Source organism: Vigna unguiculata, chromosome 4, assembly GCF_037176805.1.
Source record: "Vigna unguiculata cultivar grain cowpea cultivar isolate G323 ecotype 2 chromosome 4, ASM3717680v1, whole genome shotgun sequence".
In the NCBI taxonomy this organism is placed as follows: domain Eukaryota; kingdom Viridiplantae; phylum Streptophyta; class Magnoliopsida; order Fabales; family Fabaceae; genus Vigna; species Vigna unguiculata.
Window position 1 is genome coordinate 29881616 of NC_140795.1, and position 24359 is coordinate 29905974.

A 24359-nucleotide genomic window follows, 5' to 3' on the forward strand; every position below is an offset into this window, starting at 1 on the left:
AAATCTCGGCATGGAGTTGTGAGTTTAGCATAAACATTCCAAACAAATTAAAGCATATTTGAAGAAAATTTTAATAGAATCAACCTGTATCCTTTCATGCATCCAAAAATTAGGAAGTCACAAAACTCACTATAAGAATATAGAACAACTATCATACCTAAAAAAAGCATATGAGAAATAAACATACATAAATAAAGTAGGAGATAGTACTTGCAATGATTAACATTGTACCAGTTATATCCAGTTAAGAAGGGAGATTTACTCATAAACATTATAAAATGACACTTAATAAATTTAATGTTTTAAATCACTTAAGTTAGACAGACAACAATGTGTAAACAAATGTTGAAACTAATGAAATATTGAAGAGATAAATTAGATATTAAATGTTTAAAATGAATATTTCCAAAAATAAATTATTTGTGAGTAGTAGGTGATAACTCCTTTGTTTATGATTCTGCAAAGCATAAATAGTACTATAAATATGTACGCCTCCGGTGAATTCTATGACATATATATGAATAATTGAGTTTAATATTAATTATTTGGTATATATATATATATATATATATATATATATATATATATATGATGTACTGTATTTTATTCATGTTTAGCTTATATTGTCTTAGATCATTCTTAGCACACCAACTTATCATGTTATTTTGTTTTTCTTTTGTGTTTTGTTTGTCTATTTATGATGATCACTTTACGATATCAGCAAATGAGGAGTTAGGTGATGATACATTTATGATGTAAGGAGAAAATGCTTCTGATTAAGCTCCTAGTAATTATTCTGTCAAGAGATAGTTCTTTTGAAAAACTCATGTTGTCTATAATTGGTTTCTATATATTTTATTGTTACACTTATTTTCTTTTGAAATAACTATATATAATGTTTTATTCAATATTTCTATAGATTTAATAATAAAATATTATAAATGAGGGTCTTCATTTTGAAAGACTTGTTTTAAGATCCAATAATTTATTATATAAAACAGTATAAAACTATTAATATATTAATACCTCTACACTTTCTTATAGTTGTAAAATCATTCAGAATTTTATAGCAAAACCCTATTATTTAAGCAAAAGAAACAAGGAAGAGAACATTCAATCTTACAAAATTTATGTAAAAATAGTATAAAAATTTAAATATATTGATATCTATACTTATCTTATAATTTCTGTTTCCAACATGAAATTTAAAAACATTTAAAATCTTCACAGTATTTAAGATTTTAGTTTTCCTTTTAAAAATTTATAAAAAATAGTACATATATTATATTATATATAATTTAAATGTAACAAGAATTTCATTGTCATCATAGATATCATATAAATAATTTAACATCATTACTTCTATATTTTTATATTTAAATTATGATTTTCAAGATGTGATAAAGTTATTTGTTTTATCTCGCGTGTGAATAGAGGAATGGTGCATTATCTTCCACAGAACGATGAATGGTGGAAAATCTTATTTCTTACGGTGGCATAGAGTTACATACAAACAACTTTATTTTGTATTTAGTAGTCTTTTGTAAGTTAGTTTCTACTGAATGTTTCTCACATCAATCCTAAATTCTGCACAGGTTCACAGTAACCCTAATCTTCCTTCTTCTGCTATCATCCCCACACTTTTTTTTCTTCTTTTTCTTCTTTTCCTTCTCTTATTAAGAGGTTTTGTTTTCATGGTGCAGTTCTGTAAAGGTAAATAAATGCATATTATGAATAATTTGACTCCATTCATATTTTTTTCTAATCCTAAAAGTTGCAGATGTTTTCTCAAAGTAACTCTAAAAGTTTCTCGAGATTGGTGGAGTTAAAACTGTTTAGATCGAAGGAGCGTTATCAGGATTCTGACTTGGTGAGTTTCTATTCATAGAACAAGATGATTGCTTTATTTCATTTAAGATCTAGAAGCTGTTAACTAGTTTACTGTTTTTTGTATTTGACAAATTTTTTCATGTTTATAATTCTTTTATTTAATAAATCCTAAATTTTAAGTTCATGCTGGAAATTTAAAATCTTATTTTCAAGTGACAGAACTTTTAATACTTTAACAAATATATTTTTTTAATTTATTTTTTAGAAAAATCACAAAATTGTAAAAAGAATAAAAATATATGTAAGGCCCCTTTTTATTTTTCTGCTTCTTTTTTAGGGTTGCCCTACAGTAATGGGCCTAAAGGCCGGTCCATAGGATAAAAGCCTCCAGGTTGCCCTAGTTTCACACTTACTCTCACTCTTGCAGAAACTCAGCAGCCGTCACTTTCCCCTTCCGCACTAGAGCTCTGCTAGGGTTCCTCCCCAAGCCTCTCAAGCTAGCTCCGAATCAGTTTCTACTCCACGTAAGTACCCCTCTAGATCATCAGAGTTCTCTTTTCGCTTTTCCCTTGTATTCTCGCAGTTAGGGTTTAATACTAATTTGCCCTTGTTTCGTGTACCTTCTGTTTTCAGCTCTTTAGTGCGTTCTAGAGCTGCCGTGCTCTTTGGTTACGCGTCGAACGTTCTGTACGAACCCATTTCTAGGTACGGGAAGTTAGGGTTTCGAGTGTGGGTCGTCTTTGTCCTGCTTTTGTGCTTGTTGAATATTTGTATGGATAAAACTGTTGTCTGTGGCGTGTGGAATGCCTTGCATGCTTGGTTGGTTCGAAATACATGGTTGTTGCAGGTGAAACAGTGGCGAGACCTGTTAATCTCGCCCAAGCGAGCCAGTCTCGCCTAGGCGAGACAAACAGGGATTCGCCCAAACCAGTTTATGCGAAGGGTCGCCCAGGCGACCCGCTCAAATTTTGAGCGAGCAAACATCTCGCCCAGGCAGGAGGGGTCTCGCCTAAGCGAGATCCCGCGTTGATTTCTGGATGCTCTTTCGAGCCCTCGCCTAGGCGAAAGAGGTTCGCCTGAGCGAGCTTGCCTCGCCTGAGCGAGACCCCTCAGCCTGAGCAAGGTACTGGGCGAGAACAGTGTTGTGATTTGATGCCTGTTTGTTCTTGAATGATCTGTTTTGGTTGAGTATGATTGTATGATGAGTAACATGTATATAATGGAGCATGAGGTATGTTCGGCATGATTCATGAAATTTAATGATGGGTTTGGTATGAGTTTTGGCATGAGAACTAAATGAGATTGGTATTACTAAAGTGACATGAAAATGAGATGAGTTGTATCTTATGATCATGAATGGATTATGATGAGATGGAATGCGTTGGACCTGGAGATGTGAAATGTAACGACTTAAACGGTTGACATAATGAATGCACCCTTGGATGGTAAATCCTATTTGACCGTATGATTGTATTTCGTCTGTGTCAGTGCATAATTCCTTGGGAATCTCTAGGTGAGACTTTCAGGGTCGCGCTTCAGTGGTCGGGACGTAATTCCATGGCCCCTGCTAGTGGGTGTCCATGGTGGTGCCCCATCTGTATAACTAGGTAAGGATTCAAGGTAAGGTTGCATCCTGACACTCTGAGGAGCCAGTTAGTCTCACCTAGAGCGGACTGACTCCTGTGGTAAGAGTAGCAGGAGGCCTGAGATCCAGTAAGGGCTAACCTTGTGGTGAGGGAAATTTGATTCAACATAACACTTGTATTACATAGCTCAGGATCGAGCAGCTCGGGGATGAGTAGAGGTATCCACCATAAGTGCAAGCATCCGCTGAATCCGACCAAGTTATACATATCCGAATGAGTCGAGTCGAGTCGTAGTGTATTGAGTGAAGAGTCATAACATGTTTGGTTGTTACATGGATGCGAGATGATGAACATATATTGGACTGTATGATGCATATGTTGTTGGCTCTAGCTTACCCGTTTTGTTGCATGATTGTGTTGTATGTGATTGTTCTTCCTTGCGATGACCATCGACTTGGTTGATGGGAGCAGATGGGCGAGGTTCTCGTGGTCAACAAGGGAATGGCGATTCCGCAGCTTAGCCATCTGGGCTGGAGTCATCTTATTCATGATTTCTTTAGGGCTACGGCCCCTGTATCGTCTTATGCTTTCTTACTCTACACTCTTTGTTAGAATTATATCTGATTTATGCTGGCATCGTGATGTGCCAGGTTGTAGGGGTTGCGTTAAGGACCCCAAGACTACGCTGCTATACTTTATCGCGTGACGTTTTCTTTAATTTCGTTTAATATTTAAATGGGACGTTACAATATATATTTCTATTTATTCTTTGTTAAATACTGTAAGGGTGAATACGTGTTTCAAATTTAGTATTTTTGTAGTGAAAGATAAAATAAAATGATTTTGGGCTTGCTATGTAGAAATAAAACATAAAAAGTTTTAGAAATGTACTAGAAAGTTTTCTAAAAACAAATATCTTGTGTTAAAAAATATCTTATCCATATTTGTAATGAGTTGAATACGGAAGAACCCAAAGATATGTGGCAGAAGCGATGATGCCTATACCGTGGAAATTACAAAATATCCTCTGTTAATTGCTTTCTATGTCCATTTTTTTTCCTACATATAATTGTCATCATATAATATAAACATATTAAATTGATAAAAATGAATGTTTTTTTTAAATAAAAAGATATCTACTTTTCATTTAATTTAATAAATTTTCAAAAATTTATTAAAGAGAATTTTAATTGCTGGTATGTTTCAAATAGTTTTAGAAAAAAAAATAAGTAAAAGAACAATTTAAAAAGAATAGAAATAAAATAATTAATAAATAAATTAAAAGTTTGTGAACTAACATCGGTATTCAAAACTAAAACAGAAGAAAAGAATGTTGCTGTAGTGTTGGTCAGTCACGCGTATAGACATCGGTGGTCCTCCACCATAAAGAGGAGAGGGTTAGGGGTTACTATCTTTATAAACCCTAACTCATAATAGAAAAGAAGATTAATTTCTAACCTAACGAGAAGGAAAACCTAACTATAGAGAACAAAAAAAAACAATCTTTTGCGGCGTGTATTCTTGGAGGGTTATGAATATGTTTGACTGTTTTGCTTCTGCACAAGAAAGTATATTGTTGATGGTACTTCTTTTCTTTCTTTTTTTTTTTTTTTTTTTTCCTTACTTCTGGAGAAATTTGGTGAAGCCAGTAACAAAGATTAGTTTTCTCTAATGCATATCACTTATTTACCTCTTAGAACTTAGTTAGAAAACTGTGAAGGAATGGTTGACTTCGTCTCAGCTTATTTTCACTGGAATGAAATTCTATCGCGCCTCCTGTGGGTTCAAAGAACTTTTCTGCAGAAGTATTTTTCTTTTTTAACTCTTTTTTCATCGTTACATTTTATAAACACTCTTAATAGTTCTTCAATCAATCTGAATGCTTACTTGGTCACATTATGCATATTTTTGTTTTCTTGTCTTGTACCAGGTCACTGGTATCCCTCATGAGATACTTTATCTTATTTAAAATTGTTTATCATGTTGGATACGTGTGCCCTAGTACAGAAAAACCTCCTTGGTCATTTTTGTATGTTTCAACTATAGTTGGAAAGCGATAGAATTTTTGACACACTTGCAATGCAAGAAAAAAATTAAAATATTTTAAAAACCATGACTGCTATTGTTTTTGTAAATGTGAAATGTTCCAAATGTCAGCTGAGATATCCATGGTACAAAATTAAAGAATCAGAGAGTATAAAGTACAGTGCTTGTATATATGTATATGTTTTCTTGAATGATGATTTTCCTGTGTTGAATACAGAGTACTTGTTTCTTATATCGTAATGTCAAGGAATTTGATTTAGTCCAAACATGTTGGGAATGTGTTGCAGCTCTTAGAATTTTGCAGAGTGCTTGGAAAGGTATGGTTTCGCCAAGTTAACAACTTTTCGTGATGTTTTTTTTTTTTTTTATTAATTGCAATTCATTGTTGCATTTAATAGTTGACTGATTGAATAAGCATAATCGAACAAATTGCTTTAATGATATAGAGTGATGTTACCAAATTGGAACTAATTATTTCTATTAATATTATGCATGAGTGATATTCCCTTCTGATACATTAAAGTTATAATGACATGTCGCAGCCATTCATATTATATTCATACTATATATAGTTACTTTTGTTTTTTGTTTTTTGCAGGTGAGTTTCTTTTGTTTTTTGTTTTATTTCTTTGTGTTTTCCGTTGTTATTGTATCTTGAGTTCATTCTGAAAGATGAGTGCTTCTTTTAGGAAGAAAAAAGGCGAATTACCTACTGGTCCACTGTTTCATACAGCTAAGGCAACTGGGTTTAAATTCGTGTCTGAAATGCTTGTTGCAAACACTTCTAAGTATAACGAGATGGGATCCATCATGGTGAGTGTTTTGCTTTCAAAGCAAGTTTACTCATGTTTTCTGATCGAAGAAGCTCCTATGAATGCAAATTCACGCTTTGTTAATGATATCAGGAGCATGAACATGTTAGTTGTTCAAGTTTTGATGAAGTTCTAGCTTGCAAAGGTGCTTCACCCATGAAACCAATTGCGTCGGAGAAGGTACCATACCTTTTGTTGGGTTAATTTGTGTTAGTTATTAGCATATACGTTTCACTCATTGGTGCATAGGGTTTATATGTGTGTGGTGCATCCCGTGAGAGGAGTTAATTTTTTCTGTATGACTATGCATGAATAGTTGAAATTGTTTTACCTACATCAAATCTTGACATCCATGTTAACTGTATGGTATAGATTAACTTTTCATACCTGTGATGCATTAATATTTTAAATTGGACTATGTATTCAAATCTTATTACTAGATTTTTATATGCGTACTGTACTTATGCCTATGTATCTCATATGGACTTTTGTGTTTAAAACTTCTATAGTGTGTGTGCCTCTCTCTCTCTCTCTCTCTCTCTCTCTCTTTATATATATATATATATATATATATATATATATATATATATATATATATATATATATTTACAATTATATTTTGTTTAATTCATAATGATGTATCCATTATTTTGTCTTTTTAGATAGTCATATTTACCTATATCATTGTGTCTTATGTGATGATACATGTACACATGAATCACAACTTCTTATGCTCTGGTGAGTTTCGTTGATGTTTTTTTTTTCTTTTTTTTTTCAGGACCTTGTAGTATTTCTCTCGGGGGAAGTGGAGAAGGAAAACTCTTTTAACAGTAGTTTACAGCTTGACCCTGTAAACACTCAGAGGAATTCTACCAAAATATCTAAGAAGACAGCGCGTGAAGAATTAAAGGAAATATCTAATGCAAAGAATGGTGATAGTGCTGGCAAAAGGAAGAGCTACAAAGAGCGTAAAATTTGCCAAGAAGTTCGAAATGAGGAAAAAGGGAACGCAAATGATGACACCAGAGCTTGTAGCAAAGTCTCTGAAAAGGAAACAAAGGTAGATAGCAACCATGATTTTTGTCACAATAAAATATTGTTAGGAACTGATGCTGAAGGAAAATCGTTGTCTACGGTGCAGATATAATGGTGTAACTCTGTTGAGGGTGATATATTTTGTGTAACATTAAATTATGCACTCCAGATATAATGGTGCATTTGTTACATATATACTTGTATTACACTGACTTATTTTGCTGCCATTCATAATTGCTTTATAAAGTCCTTTTTCACATTTACCTGTGTATAAACTTAATCAGGCTCTTGATTTGAAGAATGGAGAGGCTGAGGCCATGTTACGAGAATTGATACGTAAGCAAAATTTACGTCGAGGGCAAAACAACTTGGTGGTTCAATTTCAAATTAGAGTGTTGACCTTGATATTTAATGATTCAGAGAATGAGTGAGTTATTCCTTATATCTTTGATCGATTTGTTTGTTTCCTGTTTGTGCAGTGATAATTATTTTATATGACTTTGGTTTAGGTGTCCATCCTTGACTGCTAGCAATGGAAGTAATTCATGGTTGAAAGCGTCGAAAGATTTAATAGCTGAATCTGATCATATAATAAAGGATTTTCCTTTGGATTGGCTCGAAGAAGGTGCAAGTAGATATCACAACTTGGATTTGTCTAGGAAGCTTAGGAAGCTCACTTTGCTGAAATTTTCTCTGTGATGAAGCTTTAGGCACTGAGTAAGTGTGTCAAGTATATAAGAAGATAGCTTTCTTGTGCATTTTGCTTTTGTTTTATTGTTTTACCACTTTTTCAATTCTTTTCTTTTCCATGTTGTCTTCATAATCTTGTTTTGAAGTGGTTGGAAATGTTCTTAATGTGTACAGAAAATTGAGGTGTTGTATTGAAGATCAAAATGCAAAACATGCAGAAGATGTGAAAGAAGCAAAAATCCAAGGTTGCTGAAGCTGTGGACAAGGTAATAGCAAGCAAGGTTTTACGTTCTTTGTATCTGGATGTTTTTTGCTCTTATATTGTATTTGTAATTTTATATGCATCCTATTTATAGGAGAAGGGTCTTAGGAAGAAATTGCAGTCTGAGACGGTTAACGGTATTATGCTAAAGGTGACTCCACTTCAAATGGAGAAGCATAATGCTCTACTTGCTGAGGTGTTTTATTATCATATGATGAGGTTTTGATGCCATGAGAATAAAGCTCGAGTTTGTGGACAATGATGGAAAGGTGTTTTGGAAGTTGAAAAGTCATAATGATGAAAGCAGTGTTCTTTTGCAAGGTAACTCTCAAAATCCATTTGAAATGATGATACCATGGTGATTTGGCTTTAGGAAGTTTTCTAAAAGAAAGCGATATGCAGATGTGAAAATGCAAGATGAAACTGCTTCTTCATCTGAAGAAAAAATGGTTTGTCTATGGTCCTGAGAAGAAGGAAGAGGTTGATAAGTATATTCACTCAAGGTGAGTAAGAGGATTGGTGTTGTATTTATGAGACTTATGTAAATTTATCTAATAATATTGTGTTAAAGTGTGTTGCTAGCATATTTGTAGCTTGATTTATATTTTATTTGTTCTGAATATGTGGATATGATTAACATCGTGGAAAGTGTTTTGTAGGTATTGGTGGACATCTTTCTATGCTCGACCATTTTTGATTGAGAGTTGAGTAGGTTCCCCCGTTTTTTGTATTCTTTGTATAAAAGGAAGCATTATTGTGATATACAATCATGTAGTACGATTGTAAAGTTGATGATAATGCTAAACCTTGAAAAAGAATATGAACTTGTTGTATCTTGTTGTAGTGAATTATAAAGCTAGAAGTTTATTTTTTATAGAAACAAGAGAAACATAGGTTTTGATGTTGTGATCTTATTCTTCATTTAAATAGTTAGATATGGATTGAAATCAATTGCAAAGTGATACATTCTAAATATTCTTAAGTAATTACATCTTTTACCTTAATATTTATTAACTTTATGTTTTCATTTATCTTAATCATTATCTTACCAAGTGTTAATTCAATAGTGATTTCGTTATTTTAACGATTAAATTGTTTTATTTTTGTAATAATAAAGTGTACGTTGACTTTCCCTAGGAGATAAAAGTTCATGAATAAATTATATTTAGTACTTTTTTAGCATCTTCAATTTTAATCATAGTCAAAATAATGAACTTAGAACTTGAGTTTTGTAAAATATCTGTTACATTAAATTTTGAGATTTTAGCTTTTAATTGACAACGTAAGTTATAAGAACAAAATAATTACCTTCTAAACTAAAAAAGTTAATGTATTAAAAATTATAAAGTAAGTTTTATGACTTGTGTTTTGAAGCATAAATTGCAAGAATTTCTTAAAAATAATATGATATAGTAAAATAATATCACATAGCATAATATGATTTTATAATATGTTTAAAAACTATACATTTTTTTTTTTGTATTTTCCTTAAAATCATTATATTGTTTCTGTTCTTTTATTTAAAGTTTTACATTTTTAAAAAAAAAAATTAACACTTAAAAAGCACACAATTTTGAATAAAGTTTAACATATCTTATATTTAAATTTATTTATGGGTTTATTAACATTTTTTATAAAGTATTATCCAACAATTAATTATTCTATATTTATTACAACATTCAAAATAATTAAAAGTAATAGAAAATAAAGGATTATAACTAATGTTACTTGTGTAAAAATATTTGAGAATTAAATTTCTCTCTGGATCAAACATTATTATTAATTTCTTCTTTTTTTTATTAATATTTTATTTTTGTTCCTTATATATGGTATAATATTTCAAGTTCCCTTGTTTAATTAAGCTTTTATTTTATTTTTTTTGAATTAGAAGAGTAGAAATGAACGAAAAAACGTGAAAGTGTGGTCGTTTAAATTAAGATAAAGACGATAATAAATGACGACAAATGAAAAGAAAATTATAAAGATTTGTAAATGATTGAATTGATATAGATGATAAAAAATTGATTAATAGATGATATTATGAGACGACTAAATTTTTCTTGTAATCAAAATAATAATAATTATTGTTACTTATATTATTATTATTCATAGTAATTATTATTACAATTATTTTTATTACAATTATTATTATTATTATTTTATAAATTTATTATTATTATTTCCTCATATTATATTTTGAAACTCTATATCACCATTTCAATTGAATAACGCACTATCGTCTTCATATATGATTGTTAATTCTATTTTTGTTTATGATAGACCACAAATTTGTCAAACATGTTGAATTATAGACTTTAACCAAATACATTCACAACTTATCTCGTGTAATGCTAAAATTATGCATGATTTGACAATGTTGTTATGGTTTGTTTTACAAACCACCATAAAATCATTTTGTGCTACCACGTGAACAAATATCCTATTTGTCATCAATCATTGTGACAATGGGAGAATCTGATATATGCATAACCCATTAAATATTATTTTGAATCATTTGGATAAAATAAGTTTATATGTGTAATACCCTTGAGGTAACAAAGTATATGTTTTACTCCAATCCATTGTCTTCTTGTATGTGACGAACTATATCTTGCTTAATAAATTTACATCGAATATAATATCAAGACGAGTATAATTACCAAGATACATTATTGTTCTTATAACACTAAGATATGATATTTTTGGACCAAGAAGATCTTCACTATTTTCTTGAAATCTAAGAAGAGTTTTTATCAACATCTAACGACCTCATAACCATTGGAATGCATAACAGGCGTGTCTTGTCCATTTAGAACCTTTTAAGCACATTGATTATATAAGAACCTTTTAAGCACATTGATTATATAAGCGTATAAATTCATCTTTATTTAAATACTCAATTTCTATTTTCAAACAAAACTTTGTCCGTCGAATATTCTTCATCTCAAATTCGTTCTTTAAGCAATTAGTTGCCTTTGTGACCTCATTAGCATTTTCAACAATGTTTATGTCATCTACGTAAACAATGATTATGGAAAATTCATTTTCTAATATTTTCATATAAATACAAAGACAAATAAGATAATTTCTATACATCTTTTTAACAAATACTCATTAAGACGGTTATACCACATACATCCTAATTGCTTTTGTAAATAAAAAACAAAAGTCAAATTTTAGATGATTTTGCAGTTTGTTATTTAATTGAACGTTTTCACCATGAATGATATTCCCTTCTATTACATTAAATTATATACTCTAGAAAAAAAAATGGTAGTATGTTTCAAGCGTAATCCTTGCTTTACAGTTACAGTGTCGCAGCCATTCATACTATATTTATTAAGTGTTTCTTTACTGTTATTCTTGTGTGTAATTTTAAAAGACTTGGTTCGTAAACCATGAATGCATGGACATAACTCTTTGCTAGTTGAATTTCATATTATATTAGACTCTTGGCTTTAATCCTAAACGATCCAGAAAAAGAGTAAGCTATCTTTTACAATTCTTGTTTGGAGTTTTTTCAGTGATTAATTATTTTGAGATACTTGATTTAATGGTAGCCTTTATCTTATTTTCTTATATACTACCAATTAGTTTAAATTAAATTTTGCTTACTTGGAAATAGAGATGGCAAATAAACCCGTCCTCGTGGGTATTGCCCGAACCCGTCCCCGTTTTGACGGGGAATCCCCGCATTGACTGGGTATGGGTATGGGTATGGGAAATCCCCGACTTTTTCAGTTGGGTATGGGGATGGGTATGGGGATGTACATATACCCGCCATAATACCCGTCCCCGCCATATCTTCATTCTCGTTTAAATTGAAGTAAACAAATATTTAAAATATATTTTAATTTGAATATTTGTTCTTTGTGTCATTTTGATCAAGTGATATATTATAACTTTTATTAGTGTATAAAAAAGAGATTCATTAGAATTTAAAAAATTGAAGTAAACAAACATTTAAAATATATTTTAATTTGAATATTTGTTTTCCTTTTATACTTTTTTGAAATATTTTTTAATTTTATCAACTAAGTTCATTAATGTTGTAGTTTGCAAATTTAATAAATGTTTTGGTTCACATGAAATTTTATTTGGTATTCTAATATAAAATATAAACAATTATAATTTATTTTAATGTATTTGGCATCGAAGAAAATCCTCCTAATATTGAATATTTCATAATATTATGTTTTCTTTATCGTAATTTTTTTTCTTTTATAAAAATTAATATTGAAGTAGTTAGAACATGGGTACGGGTATGGGTACGAGATTATACCCGTTAACCGGTGGGGATGGGATGGGAAAAAAGTTTGATACCCGTTGGGTTTGGGTATGGGGATGGGGATGAATTTTTTATGCGGGGATGGGTATGGGATAGTGAAACCCGTCCTCGCCCCGCCCCGTTGCCATCCCTACTTGGAAAGTTAGATTTTGATTTAGTTATATATCATGTTTTCTGATAATTTTTTTTAAAAAATTTATTAAAAATTAAACACGAAATTAATTATAAAATATAAAATATGAGTATTTGGTATCACTCTGTAACGACGGAGATTCCCTCTAAAGAAGTCTCTCGTACATGAAACAAAATGAGTATACCATTTTCACCATTTTTACTTAAATAACTGAGTTAAAATATATGCAAATTTAATAAAATATTTCTCTCTTTTATGTTAGAAATTATTATATGCTTCACTGCATTTTTAATATATTTTATAGGTTTTAATAAATTTAAGATCTACTATATATGTTTAATTTATATTTGGCGTATCTTGTATTTTTAGGACATAAAACGTTTTGTTCAGTGTTCTTCCAATATTTGAATATATCTTTTTAGTCAAGTAACTTTTTTTTTGTTATAGAAATCAATGTGTTTTCAATACTCTTCAAATGATTATGCTAATGAATATTTAGAATAACAACAATTATGCTTATGAATATTAATAACAAAAATATGGAAAATATTTTTGATTATATCTTTTGAAACTTATCACCAAACAATAATAGAAGAGGTCTTACAATTGCGTATGAAGACAAATTTTAGTGAAGAAGAAACAAAAGCTCTCTGCAATATTTAGGGTTTTCTGATTCTTGCACTCATTCCAACTCAACCATTAAATGAAGCAATTTACTGCTGTGTTTTGTTTTCTCTTATAAAGCAATTTTTGATTATCGCAAAAGTAAAAACAATAGGAAGAGACGAGAAACTAAGTGAATGGCTAATGTATCCTTTTAGGTTTAGGTTTCCAATGAATTTTTGTTTTTTATGAAAAAAGTTTTTCTTTGCCTCTACTATGAACCAATGAGCTGAATTACGATAGAAACTAAGTTTAGATTTTCAATGATTTTTTTTTCTTTGCCTATTTTCTCAACCAATGAGTTCTAGTGGGATCATAGGAATCCATATTTATGCAGAATGACGCAGCAGGTTTTAGGTTTTCAATGAATCTTGTTTTCGTTGAAAATCATTTTTCTTTGCCTCTTTTCTCAACCAATCACCTCAATTGGGGACAGTAGGCTCAAAGCAATTTCAGATTCAGACGACATGTAATGATAGTAAATGTGTTTTTTATGCACATAAGAAATCACATGTACAAAGATTTTGAAATTATTAGCGATGTTATGTTTTCTTAAAGTATATACGGAAAGTTATTTATAAGACATGTATAGTTTAATAGCTCAATTCATTAAACAGATATTGTCGTATTTAAAACTTATAACTTTGATACGGTTTAGAATTAAAGGGAAATTATCTTTAATATCGACTACTAAATAATATAAGTATCAGAACACCAATTAATTTAACTTTTCGTATCTAATATCTTTTTTGTATTTAAAGTTTTAAACAATAAAAAATTAATTATATTTATGTTAGTTTGATTATATCTCTTAGAAACTTATGACCAAAACTTATCACCAAACAATAACAGAAGTCTGTTACAATTTTTTATGAAAGCACAAAAGAAGAAACAAAATCTAGGGTTTTCTTATTGAACGGACATATTGAAATTGTTTTCTTATAGAAAGTATTCTTGATTCTTGCAAATATTTAAAAGAGGAGGAAGATGAATAATGTTAGGCGAATGACTATGTAACCTTCAATCTATTTTACAACAATCATGCATCTATATGATAAAAAATATTTTTCACTTATTGTTATGAGTCCAGTGTATAAGTTTAAATTTTGAAAATTAATTACTTACCGGTCTATTATTTGAAAATTAAAGTTATATTTTTTCGTTTTAATTTATAACAAAAGACATTTTGATATATGATTGTAAAATATATTTTTCTTTTTCTGTTTCACATTAGTTACATCCACCACTACTTTCTCTACTCAAATAATAGATAATAAAATGATGATGGTTGTCTTTCTCAGGTATAATATTTAAAGGAAATTGTAATTTATTAATGATAATAATAATAATAATAACAATAATAATAATAATAATAATAATAATAATATTATTATTATTATTATTATTATTATTATTATTATTGAAAGGTCTATTAGCTTAATCTAATATTTACCTGTTTGTAACTTGTGATAATAATTTAGAATGAGAGTACATTTGAGATTGTAACAACAATTTATAAAATAATGCTGTCAATTTCTTTATAAATAATATTGGTTTGGTATTAAGAAGAAATGTTTGTATTAATATAAATTTTTGAAATAAATTATAAATATATTTGTAAATTACTTTTAATCCACTATTTTGCAATAAATTACAATATAACACTTTAATTTTATTTTATTTCAATAATATAATTAATTTCGTAATATTCCATATAGTAGTAAAATACATATAATAAAGAGATGTGATAGTTAAGAGACAAATGTAGATAACTCTCCGTATATATAATATATTTGTACAATTATCCAAAAGGAAAATAATCATATTATCCCAAAATTAAACATGACAATAGGAAATGGTATCCTATGAACTCAAACTCAGGTTTCTCCTCATCCAGATATGCGTCAACTTCTGCATTATCTTGTGCTCATTCCAAAAAAGTGATAATTGCAAAACAAAGAGAGACTAAAAATGTTTCTTAGTCTCAACAAGAAATCATTTAATTACTAACAAAATTTACTGATGAGAATAAATTGATCGTAAAACATTTACTGATAAAAATAAACTCATTAGTAAAACAACATTACCAACAAATTTTATTGTTGGAAATAATTATGGTGGTAAATTTGAATTTGAATTATCAACGAAAATATTTGTTGATAAATATTTGTCTGTAAAATCCTTAGGTAAGCTAGAATTGTTATTATCAACTGCTTTTTTTCGTCGGCAAAATGTATTGATAAAATGATGTCACATTTATGTTTTTGAGTTTTGACCATTTCGTGGTAATATTTGTCAACAAATGTACTAGTAGTTGAATTTGTTAAACACTACAAAAAATATGTTTATTATTTACGCCAAAATTTCGTAGGTAATATGTAAATTTCGTAGGTAACTCGATATTATCTATGAATTACCTACGAATTAAAGTTCGTAGGTAAACTGCTGCTAGGTAATTTTATCTACGAAAAATATGTTCGTAGATAAATTACCTACGAAAGTTATCTACGCAATCCTGGTGTGGGAATTACATACGAAATCCGGGCATGGAAAAAATATTCGAGTTATCTACGAAATATTTCGTAGGTAAATGACCTACGAACTTACCTATCAGATTTGTCGTAGATAACTTATCTATGAAAGTTTTCGTAGGTAACACTACGAAAAGCTATGTATGTAAATGACCTACGAAATATTTCGTAGGTAACATACGAAATATTTCGTAGGTAATTTACATACACAAATTTTCGTAGATAATTGCAAAACAGATAATAAAATTGAATTTTGTAACAACCCATACAATTTTCCCTAGAACATATATACCTTGTATTTTAAAATGTATACACAACAAAAAACACCTTCTTCAAATATAACAATAATTTTATAGAGGTTCCAATAATATCCATATCATCACATCAAAACAAGTCAAGCAATATCCATCATCACATCAAAACAAGATTAAGATATAATTACAAAGTAAAATAGGAAATGAAATTCAACATATTTTGAAGTACTGAGATATTAAAACTAACTAATAGCCCTAGGTCAAGTCTTGCAATTAAATAACTAACTAATAATCTGCATAATGAGATGAGTTTTGTCCATGATGTTGTGCACCCTCCTAAGCATCATCTTGGTTTTGGTCCCCATTTTGTGGTTGTTCAACGTCTTGAAAAATGGTTTGTGCGGTAGGAGGAAGAAGAGGGAGAACAACAGAAAGTAGGGATTCCAATTTTCTATGAAGTCGTTGATTCTCCTCCATAGATTAACGAAACTCCTCCCTAGATTGGCAAATCTCTTCTTCCAACCTTTGAATATTTTGTGAATCCACAATTGTAGTAGAGGTAGATGCTTGTTGTGTGAAGGCTTCCCCACAAATATTTCCTTCATTTAGTTTTCCAACCCCATATACTTGTCCCTTAGGATATTTGCCACCACCACCAGCAACCAACTGACTTTTTTTCCTTAACTTGTCTTCCTCAATAGGGTCCAATAGGGATACTTCTTCTCCTCCACCACAAGAAGCAGCCTCAGATCTTGCTTGGGAAAATATAGTCTGAAATTCCTCTTGTTATTCAAAAATAGACATTTTATATAATTCCAATTTCTATTCATCGGGGTTATATCTTAAAGCATTTTTGTTATAAAATCTACACATTGGTCAAGTACATTCCAATTTGACTTGCATGCTAAAAGTATAACACAAATTGATAATTTAGACTTTGATGATCCTTCAAATAATTGTTCATTTGACTCAACTAATAGATTATAAAATCGCTGAATTGCTTCATTTGGAGGCTTTTCTAAGTTCGTTTCTGGTATTTCAAATGACCGATGTTGTCTAAGAGCACCACACAACATGTCATGCATCGAGTTAATTGTTTCACCTTCAGTCACATCTATACCACTTCCTAAACCATCATGAACATTATGGGAATTATACTCTACGGATTCCCCGTGATCAATCCAAATAAAGTAGTTAGGCATAAAACCATGCTTGTAGAGGTGGACCTTGACTGTTTGAACATCATAAATCCTTGTACACTCACATTTATTGCATGTACATTTAAGCTGCCTTTCATTAATATAACTTTCTTGTTGATAGGCTATTTCGACAAACTCTTCAACCCCAGCTATGAAAGTAGGTTTCAAACCTCTTCTACCTTTATACATCCTATCATACATCCAACCACGACTTGAAGGAAATGAAGTCATGATCTGTGTATTTTAAAAAGATAAATATATATTAGAATATCTTTATGCTATCATGAATAAAGGGAAGGAAAAACTCTAGTTCTGATTTACACAAGAACTAATGATACTTATGCACATGTATATATTTTTTCAGTATAATAGGACTAGTGTAACTTACAAAAATGATAAATACAACAAGAGACAAATCATTGACCCTATTGATCAATTAACACAGGTATACATAATAGTAAGTATCAAATTACTAGCAACTAATAAATACGATGATACATCAATATAACATCAAATTATAAAGTGTATGTTGTAAAATCATATATGAAGAAAAGCAATGGGTTCTCAATATTAAAATAACAACAGTGATGAATACACCAAAAGTAACTTAGTAACAGTAAATAAAATACTATGAAACTTAGTAAGAGTAAATAAAATACATGAAACTTGGTAACAATAAATAAAATACATGAAACCTAGAACTTGAAAAAGATTCTAGCAAAGCATAATTAACTTCATCCTACAAGATCCACCCAAGATGAATTAGGAAAGCAAAACAATGTTTGGTGGATGAATTATGAAGAGGCATTCATACCAATGCCATATCGAAAATAAGTTTATTATTGTTTAGATTTCTTACATATATAATTTATTATTGTATTTATTTCTTAAATAAATAATATATAATACGTGGTAAGTTTTGGTATCATAATTTTAAATAGTAACAAATGGATGCACCCAAAAATAAGAGATATCATTCAAAAAGTCATCAATCTAGTTCCTTAAAGAAGTTTTATGAGGAGAGTGTGACTTCAGGACCAGAACTTTAACCTTCTCACCAACAACAAAGCCAAGCAAGAATCTCAGATGGTGCAACTCTGTCCACAAAAAGAAAAGGGATAGATATGTGCATGAGTATAAAAATTGTGATTTAAGACAGATTGACACACCTTAAACTTATTAAAATCATGTGCTAACTAAGATAATACAAATTTCAATGTAAAATGCATTAATGCATATAAATGAAATTTAGTCATGTGTACTTCTAGGTTAAAGGGTCTAGACATGTTTCTTTTAGCATGAGCATGGGAAAGAAAGGCCTAAACATGATCCAATATGATGGAATCACAAAATCACCTATCAAACCAAGCTTGACAACACTTTTAGTCAAAAAAGTGTTTCATAACACATGAAAATTGGTGCAAATTTTGTGTTCTGTTTGTGTGCTATGAATGAGATAGTGTGTTTATAGTTTGAACATGTATAATATGATGCAAACTAATTCATAAAACACAATATTGCCTAAGATATGCATGAATTCAGAAACTACAAATTTGAACCTAGATGAATGCAAACTATCTACTACAAATGGATGAAATTATGCATGTCAATATGAATTGAGTTTCTTGAACTGTGAATGGTGTGAAAAAGTTCTAATACACTAAAATATGCAGAAATAAAGATCACAATTGTCCAGTAGCTACAAACTCACAAAAACACTATCCAAACCACAATTTTCAAAAGAAAAAACCATGCTAATTATGCCTATTTTTGTGCTACCGTGGCTGGAAACATATAGCAGTGTATAAAAGCATGGACCTATCATCTAAACATGTTTAATATGATGAAAATGAACTGCTAAAATAGAAAATTTATCACAAGGATGAATGCAGAATGAAATTCCCTATTTTGGGTAGACTAGAAATCCTATAATGAACTCAATGGGTCAAAATCTATAAAAGGCATGGAATGGGATAATTGATGGCTCAAACATGATCCTATACACTAAACAAACATGCTTAAATATAACGAAACATACAGAATTGAGTAAAATACAAAAAGAGTTCAATTCTTAAGTTATAACCTATTTTAGATTAGCCTAGCATGTGGTTTAGGTCTTAGATAGTCAAAGGTATAGTTTTATGCAATGTGAATGAGCTAAACATGTTTTGATATGTAGAAATTCGTAAAATGACTGATCAAAATGAAGCAAATACTCCAAATGCTCAAAATTGATGTTTCAAACTAAAGTAGACAACAAATGCATCCAAACTAGTTTTGACAACATTTTAAAATGTTTCATGCAGATTTTTGGGACTAGATGCAATGAAAAAGGTCTAGACATGTTTCTTTATGCATGAGCATGGGAATGAAATGCGTAAACATGATCAAATATGATGGATCACAAAATCACCTATCAAACCAAGCTTGACATCTTTTTTAATCAAAAAAAGTGTTTCACAACACATGAAAATTGGTGCAGATTTTGTGTTCTGTTTGTGTGCTATGTACGAGATATTGTGTTTATAGTTTGAGCATGTGTAATATGATGCAAACGAACTCTTAAAACACAAAATTTCCTAAGATATGCATGAATTCAGAAACTGCAAATTTGAACCTAGATGAATGCAAACTATCTACTACAAATGGATGAAATTATGCATGTCAATATGAATTATGCCATTCTTGAATTGGGAATGGTGTGAAAAAGTTCTAATACTCTAAAATATGCAGAAATAAAGGTCACAATTGTCCAATAGCTACAAACTCAAAAAAACACTATCCAAACCACAATTTTCAAAAGAGAAAACCATGCTAATTATGCCTATTTTTGTGCAATCATCGCTGGAAACGTGTTGCAGTGCATAAAAGCATTGACCTATCATCTAAACATGTTTAATATGATGTAAATGAACTTCTAAAATAGAAAAATTTATCAAAAGGATGAATGCATAATGAAATTCCCTATTTTGGCTAGACTAGAAAACCTATAATGTACTCAATGTGTCAAAATCTATAAAATGCATGGATTTGGATAATTGATTGCTCAAACATGATCCTATACACTAAACAAACATGCTTAAATACAAAGACACATATAGAAGTGACTGAAATACATAAGGAGTTCAATTCTTAAGTTATAACCTATTTTAGACTAGCATAGCTTATGGTTTAGGTCTTAGATGGTCAAAGGTATAGTTTTATGCAATTTGAATGAGCTAAACATGTTTTGATATGTAGAAAGTCGTAAAATGATTGTTCAAACTTAACCACATACTCCAAATGCTCAAAATTCATGTTTCAAACTAAACTAGACAACAAATGCATCAAAACTAGTTTTGACAGCATTTTAGAATATGTGTTTCATGCAGATTTTTGGGACTGGATGCAATGAAAAGGGCCTTGACATGTTTCTTTATGCATTAGCATGGGAATGAAATTTCTAAAAATGATCAAATACGCTGGAATCACAAAATAACCTATCAAACCAAGCTTGACATCAATGCTAAAAAGGTTAATGCAGGTTTTGGTGCACCATCGCATCAAATTGTGGTAACATCAATCTCCTTCCATGATAAAAAATACCACACGAAGAAAGGAGATATAGATGCCAAAAAGGATCAAGCATTGACCTACACGATGAGTTTAAATCATTGCACTGCCTAATCATCTTTTTCTCGCTAAGTTAAGATAAATTAAGTATAACATCAGATTTCATACCCTCCATATATGGCTAGCTATAACTTCTTGCTTGAAATTCATATATGATTATGGTAAGAGTGGTTAAACATCAATACATACTCTTTCCTAGACAAACCAAATCCAGCTATACATTTTGATTGCTCTTTATAAGTTTGACTTCCCAAAATCTCTAACAAGTTCATAAAAAATGGTGTGGCATGAAAAGGTGGAGGATTCAAGAAAACTATCATATCTAAACAACTCATTTATATTGTATTTAATATTTAAAGCTCTCATTTATGACAATTATTTATGACTCAATACTTCTCTTACACCAACCAGTTTTTCTTAATTTCTAAATAAACACTCTATGCTCTACCTCCCATATTCTAAGTCTTGTGATACGAAAAGTAATCAAAATGACAGAATGTTCTACTCTAACATGAACACTTTCACAATGTTCTACTCTAACAACCTGGGAAACGAAAATATGAGGTGCTAGAATGCAGTGAAATGGAGCAGTAGAGCCAAAGGAAAAAGTAGAGTAAAAAAACTAAAAAAACCAACACAAAATCGATTGAAACAATGGTTCACTAACATCAATCCCAAAATGTTAAACACTAAACCCATGACTTACGATTTTTTTTCCAATTCTTCGAGGGTTTCTGATTCCTTCCCGTGCGCAAATTGTTGGATGGTGAAAGGGGTTTTTTGATCATCTTGGTGTGGCAGGAGCTAGACCGCGAACGCGCAAATTTGTTGCTACTACATTGCTTGGTATGAAGGCGAAAGCTGCTACATTGTGTGTTGCTACTCCATTGTTGTGCTAGAGTCTAGTATGTGTGGACGTTTGGAGTGAGCACCGGAGTCGAGTTTGTGTGGAGTGAGCGTTGGAGACGAGGTTTCGAGAGAGGGTTATGGTCTGTAGGTGTTTGTAACTTAGATTTTTTTTCCTCAAACCTATAATATTACATAATATGTGTGTGCAGCTTACAAAAAGTAAATTTTTAATAAAAAATAATTTAATTTTTACATACGAAATACTTTCGTAGGTAAGTTTCTTTTAAATAATTTTTATATTTATTTTTTTATGATATTAGTTATCTACACTGAGTTTTGTAGGTAACGCTTCGTAGAAAAGATTCCCACCAAATTCAGTCATGCTTCTTACGAAAGTTTCGTATGTAATGTAATGATTTGTTACCTACGAACAATTACGTTATCTATGATCATATTTCGTAGATAAAAAAAATTTATCTACGAAAAAAATTTCGTAGATTATTTTTCCTAGATAATACCCGATTTTGTTGTAGTGAAAGTCTGCTAGTAAATTCCGTTGATAAAATTTATTACAAAGAGTATTTGTCGTTAAATTTGTCCAAAAGTTAGGAACCAAATTTTTCGTCCATTTTGACAAAATATGTTTATAAATTAATTAGAGGCGTGTGAGAAAAAGAAGGGCGTGTGAGGAAAATAAGAGGTGGAGGATGAAAAGGAGGAAGAAAGATGGCAGAGGCGATGTAGCGACAAAGCGGTGGCAGTGGTGCATGGTGACGACAGTGCAACGGTGAAAATGGTGCGGTGCTACCAGTAGAACGACAATAATGATGGAGGTGGTGGTGGAGAATCAAATCATGATATTTATCGATGGATTTACCGACATAATAAGGTTGCTAGTAATTAGCAATAAATATTTACCGACATATATTAATCGATAGATTTTTTCATTTACAATTACAGACAAAATTTTGGTCATCAATAATAATTACCGATAGGTTTTTTGATCCATCAGTAAAATTTATTGAAGAGCATTTTACCAATGAATTTTTAGACGTGGGTGAGCCGTCAATAATTTTGATTTATCGAGAGATTTTAGGTACCAATTATATCCAGTTAAGAACGAAAATTTACTCACAAACATTTTAAAATGATATTTAATACATTTAATGTTTGAAATCACTTAAGTTAGACAGATAACGATGTGTAAAAGAAATTTGAAACTAATTTAATATTGAAGAGATGAATTATATATTAAATGTTTAAAATTAATATTTTTAAGTATATGTCTGGCATATTTCTGCGTGACCAGCATAAGTCCAAAATCCTTTTTCTTCATACATATACCCCTTATGCAGCGTCAGTTTATAAAATACAAAAAACATAATAGCCAATCACCATTCTAACTTTGCCAAAATTATATATCTATATAATATCAAAGTGTAAACAATTTGACCCTTCATGAAAAGGTTGTTCGACCATTAGCAGCATCCCAATTTTAATGGCTCCAGCGTTCCGAGCAGCTCTTTGATTTAGCTACAACAGTCCCTCATTCACACATCCCAATTTTAATGGCTCCAGCGTTCCGAGCAGTTCTTTGATTTAGCTGCAACAGTCCCTCATTCACACTGCTCTACACTCCTCTGATCCAATAAACATATAAGCCACATCTTCATCTCATCCCCATGTGTATTTCGAACAACAATTTGGTATATTCGATATATTCCATTATGAATGTTCTACTACCCATAGTCCATGCAAACATGAAGAACAATAATTCCTTGTTGTTTAACTCTCTACAAAAAGAAAAAGAACACTCCTTTGCATGCTTCATTCCTGTAAAAAACAAAGAATTGCTCTCTTCAACTCCCCTCATCCCAATACATAGCAACAACATCCCCTACTATCTACCCTAATGTATGACTGTACTAGAGAGAATTTCAATGTCACAAAACATTTTACACCTTCTAATGAGCTATATATGTGTTACAAAACATTTGTTTAGCCATCACAAGATATCACCCTCACCTTACCACCACCTAAACATTGTTAAGCTAATTGGCTTATTAGTCCTTTCTCTAACCATATATCTTCCTACTTCCCTTTCGTTATGGTTATATCCTGCACTATTTTGAACTTTTGTATGTATACCCATATTTCTTATTTCTTAGGATTAAAGCCAATTTATTTTCATAAATATTTTAAGCATGTGGCTGGGCTCAAACACCAATCTGAGTATGTAAATGACAATTTTGAATACTTGTTAATTATCTACCCCCATCACTACAAAAAAACATGTAAATACCGATGTTTATTTTTGTAATTTATGTCATTTTTAAATGTCATTATTTACTTGAGTGACGGTTTCCTGAAATATCGTAATTCTTGCCGTCACAAAGTATAATAAGGCGGTTATAGATTAACCGCCACAACAACCGTCATTTTATACAACGTATAAAGTGGCGGTTTAAAGTGGCAAAAAGCGTCAGTTAAAATTGATGTAATACTTTTACTGGATGACAAATATAATGTGAAAAACGACGCTTTAAACTGACACTATTATCATTATATT

At 30.6% G+C, this 24359-nt stretch overlaps 1 long non-coding RNA gene and 1 pseudogene across 2 annotated transcripts; both read left to right on the top strand.

Moving 5' to 3' along the window:
* The first annotated feature begins 1570 nt into the window (after positions 1-1570).
* LOC114182509 (uncharacterized) lies at positions 1571-4150 on the top strand. Its single transcript, XR_003604102.2, has 5 exons — positions 1571-1713; positions 1781-1870; positions 2258-2354; positions 2464-2535; positions 3888-4150. It is a non-coding gene; the product is annotated as an uncharacterized LOC114182509 (long non-coding RNA).
* Positions 4151-5683: 1533 nt separating this feature from the next.
* Positions 5684-8768, top strand: LOC114182508 (uncharacterized; annotated as a pseudogene). The gene is made up of 9 exons (XR_014994325.1): positions 5684-5779; positions 6152-6275; positions 6368-6454; positions 7053-7334; positions 7594-7736; positions 7819-8026; positions 8174-8265; positions 8356-8582; positions 8664-8768. The product of XR_014994325.1 is annotated as an uncharacterized LOC114182508 (transcript).
* Positions 8769-24359: the final 15591 nt, after the last annotated feature.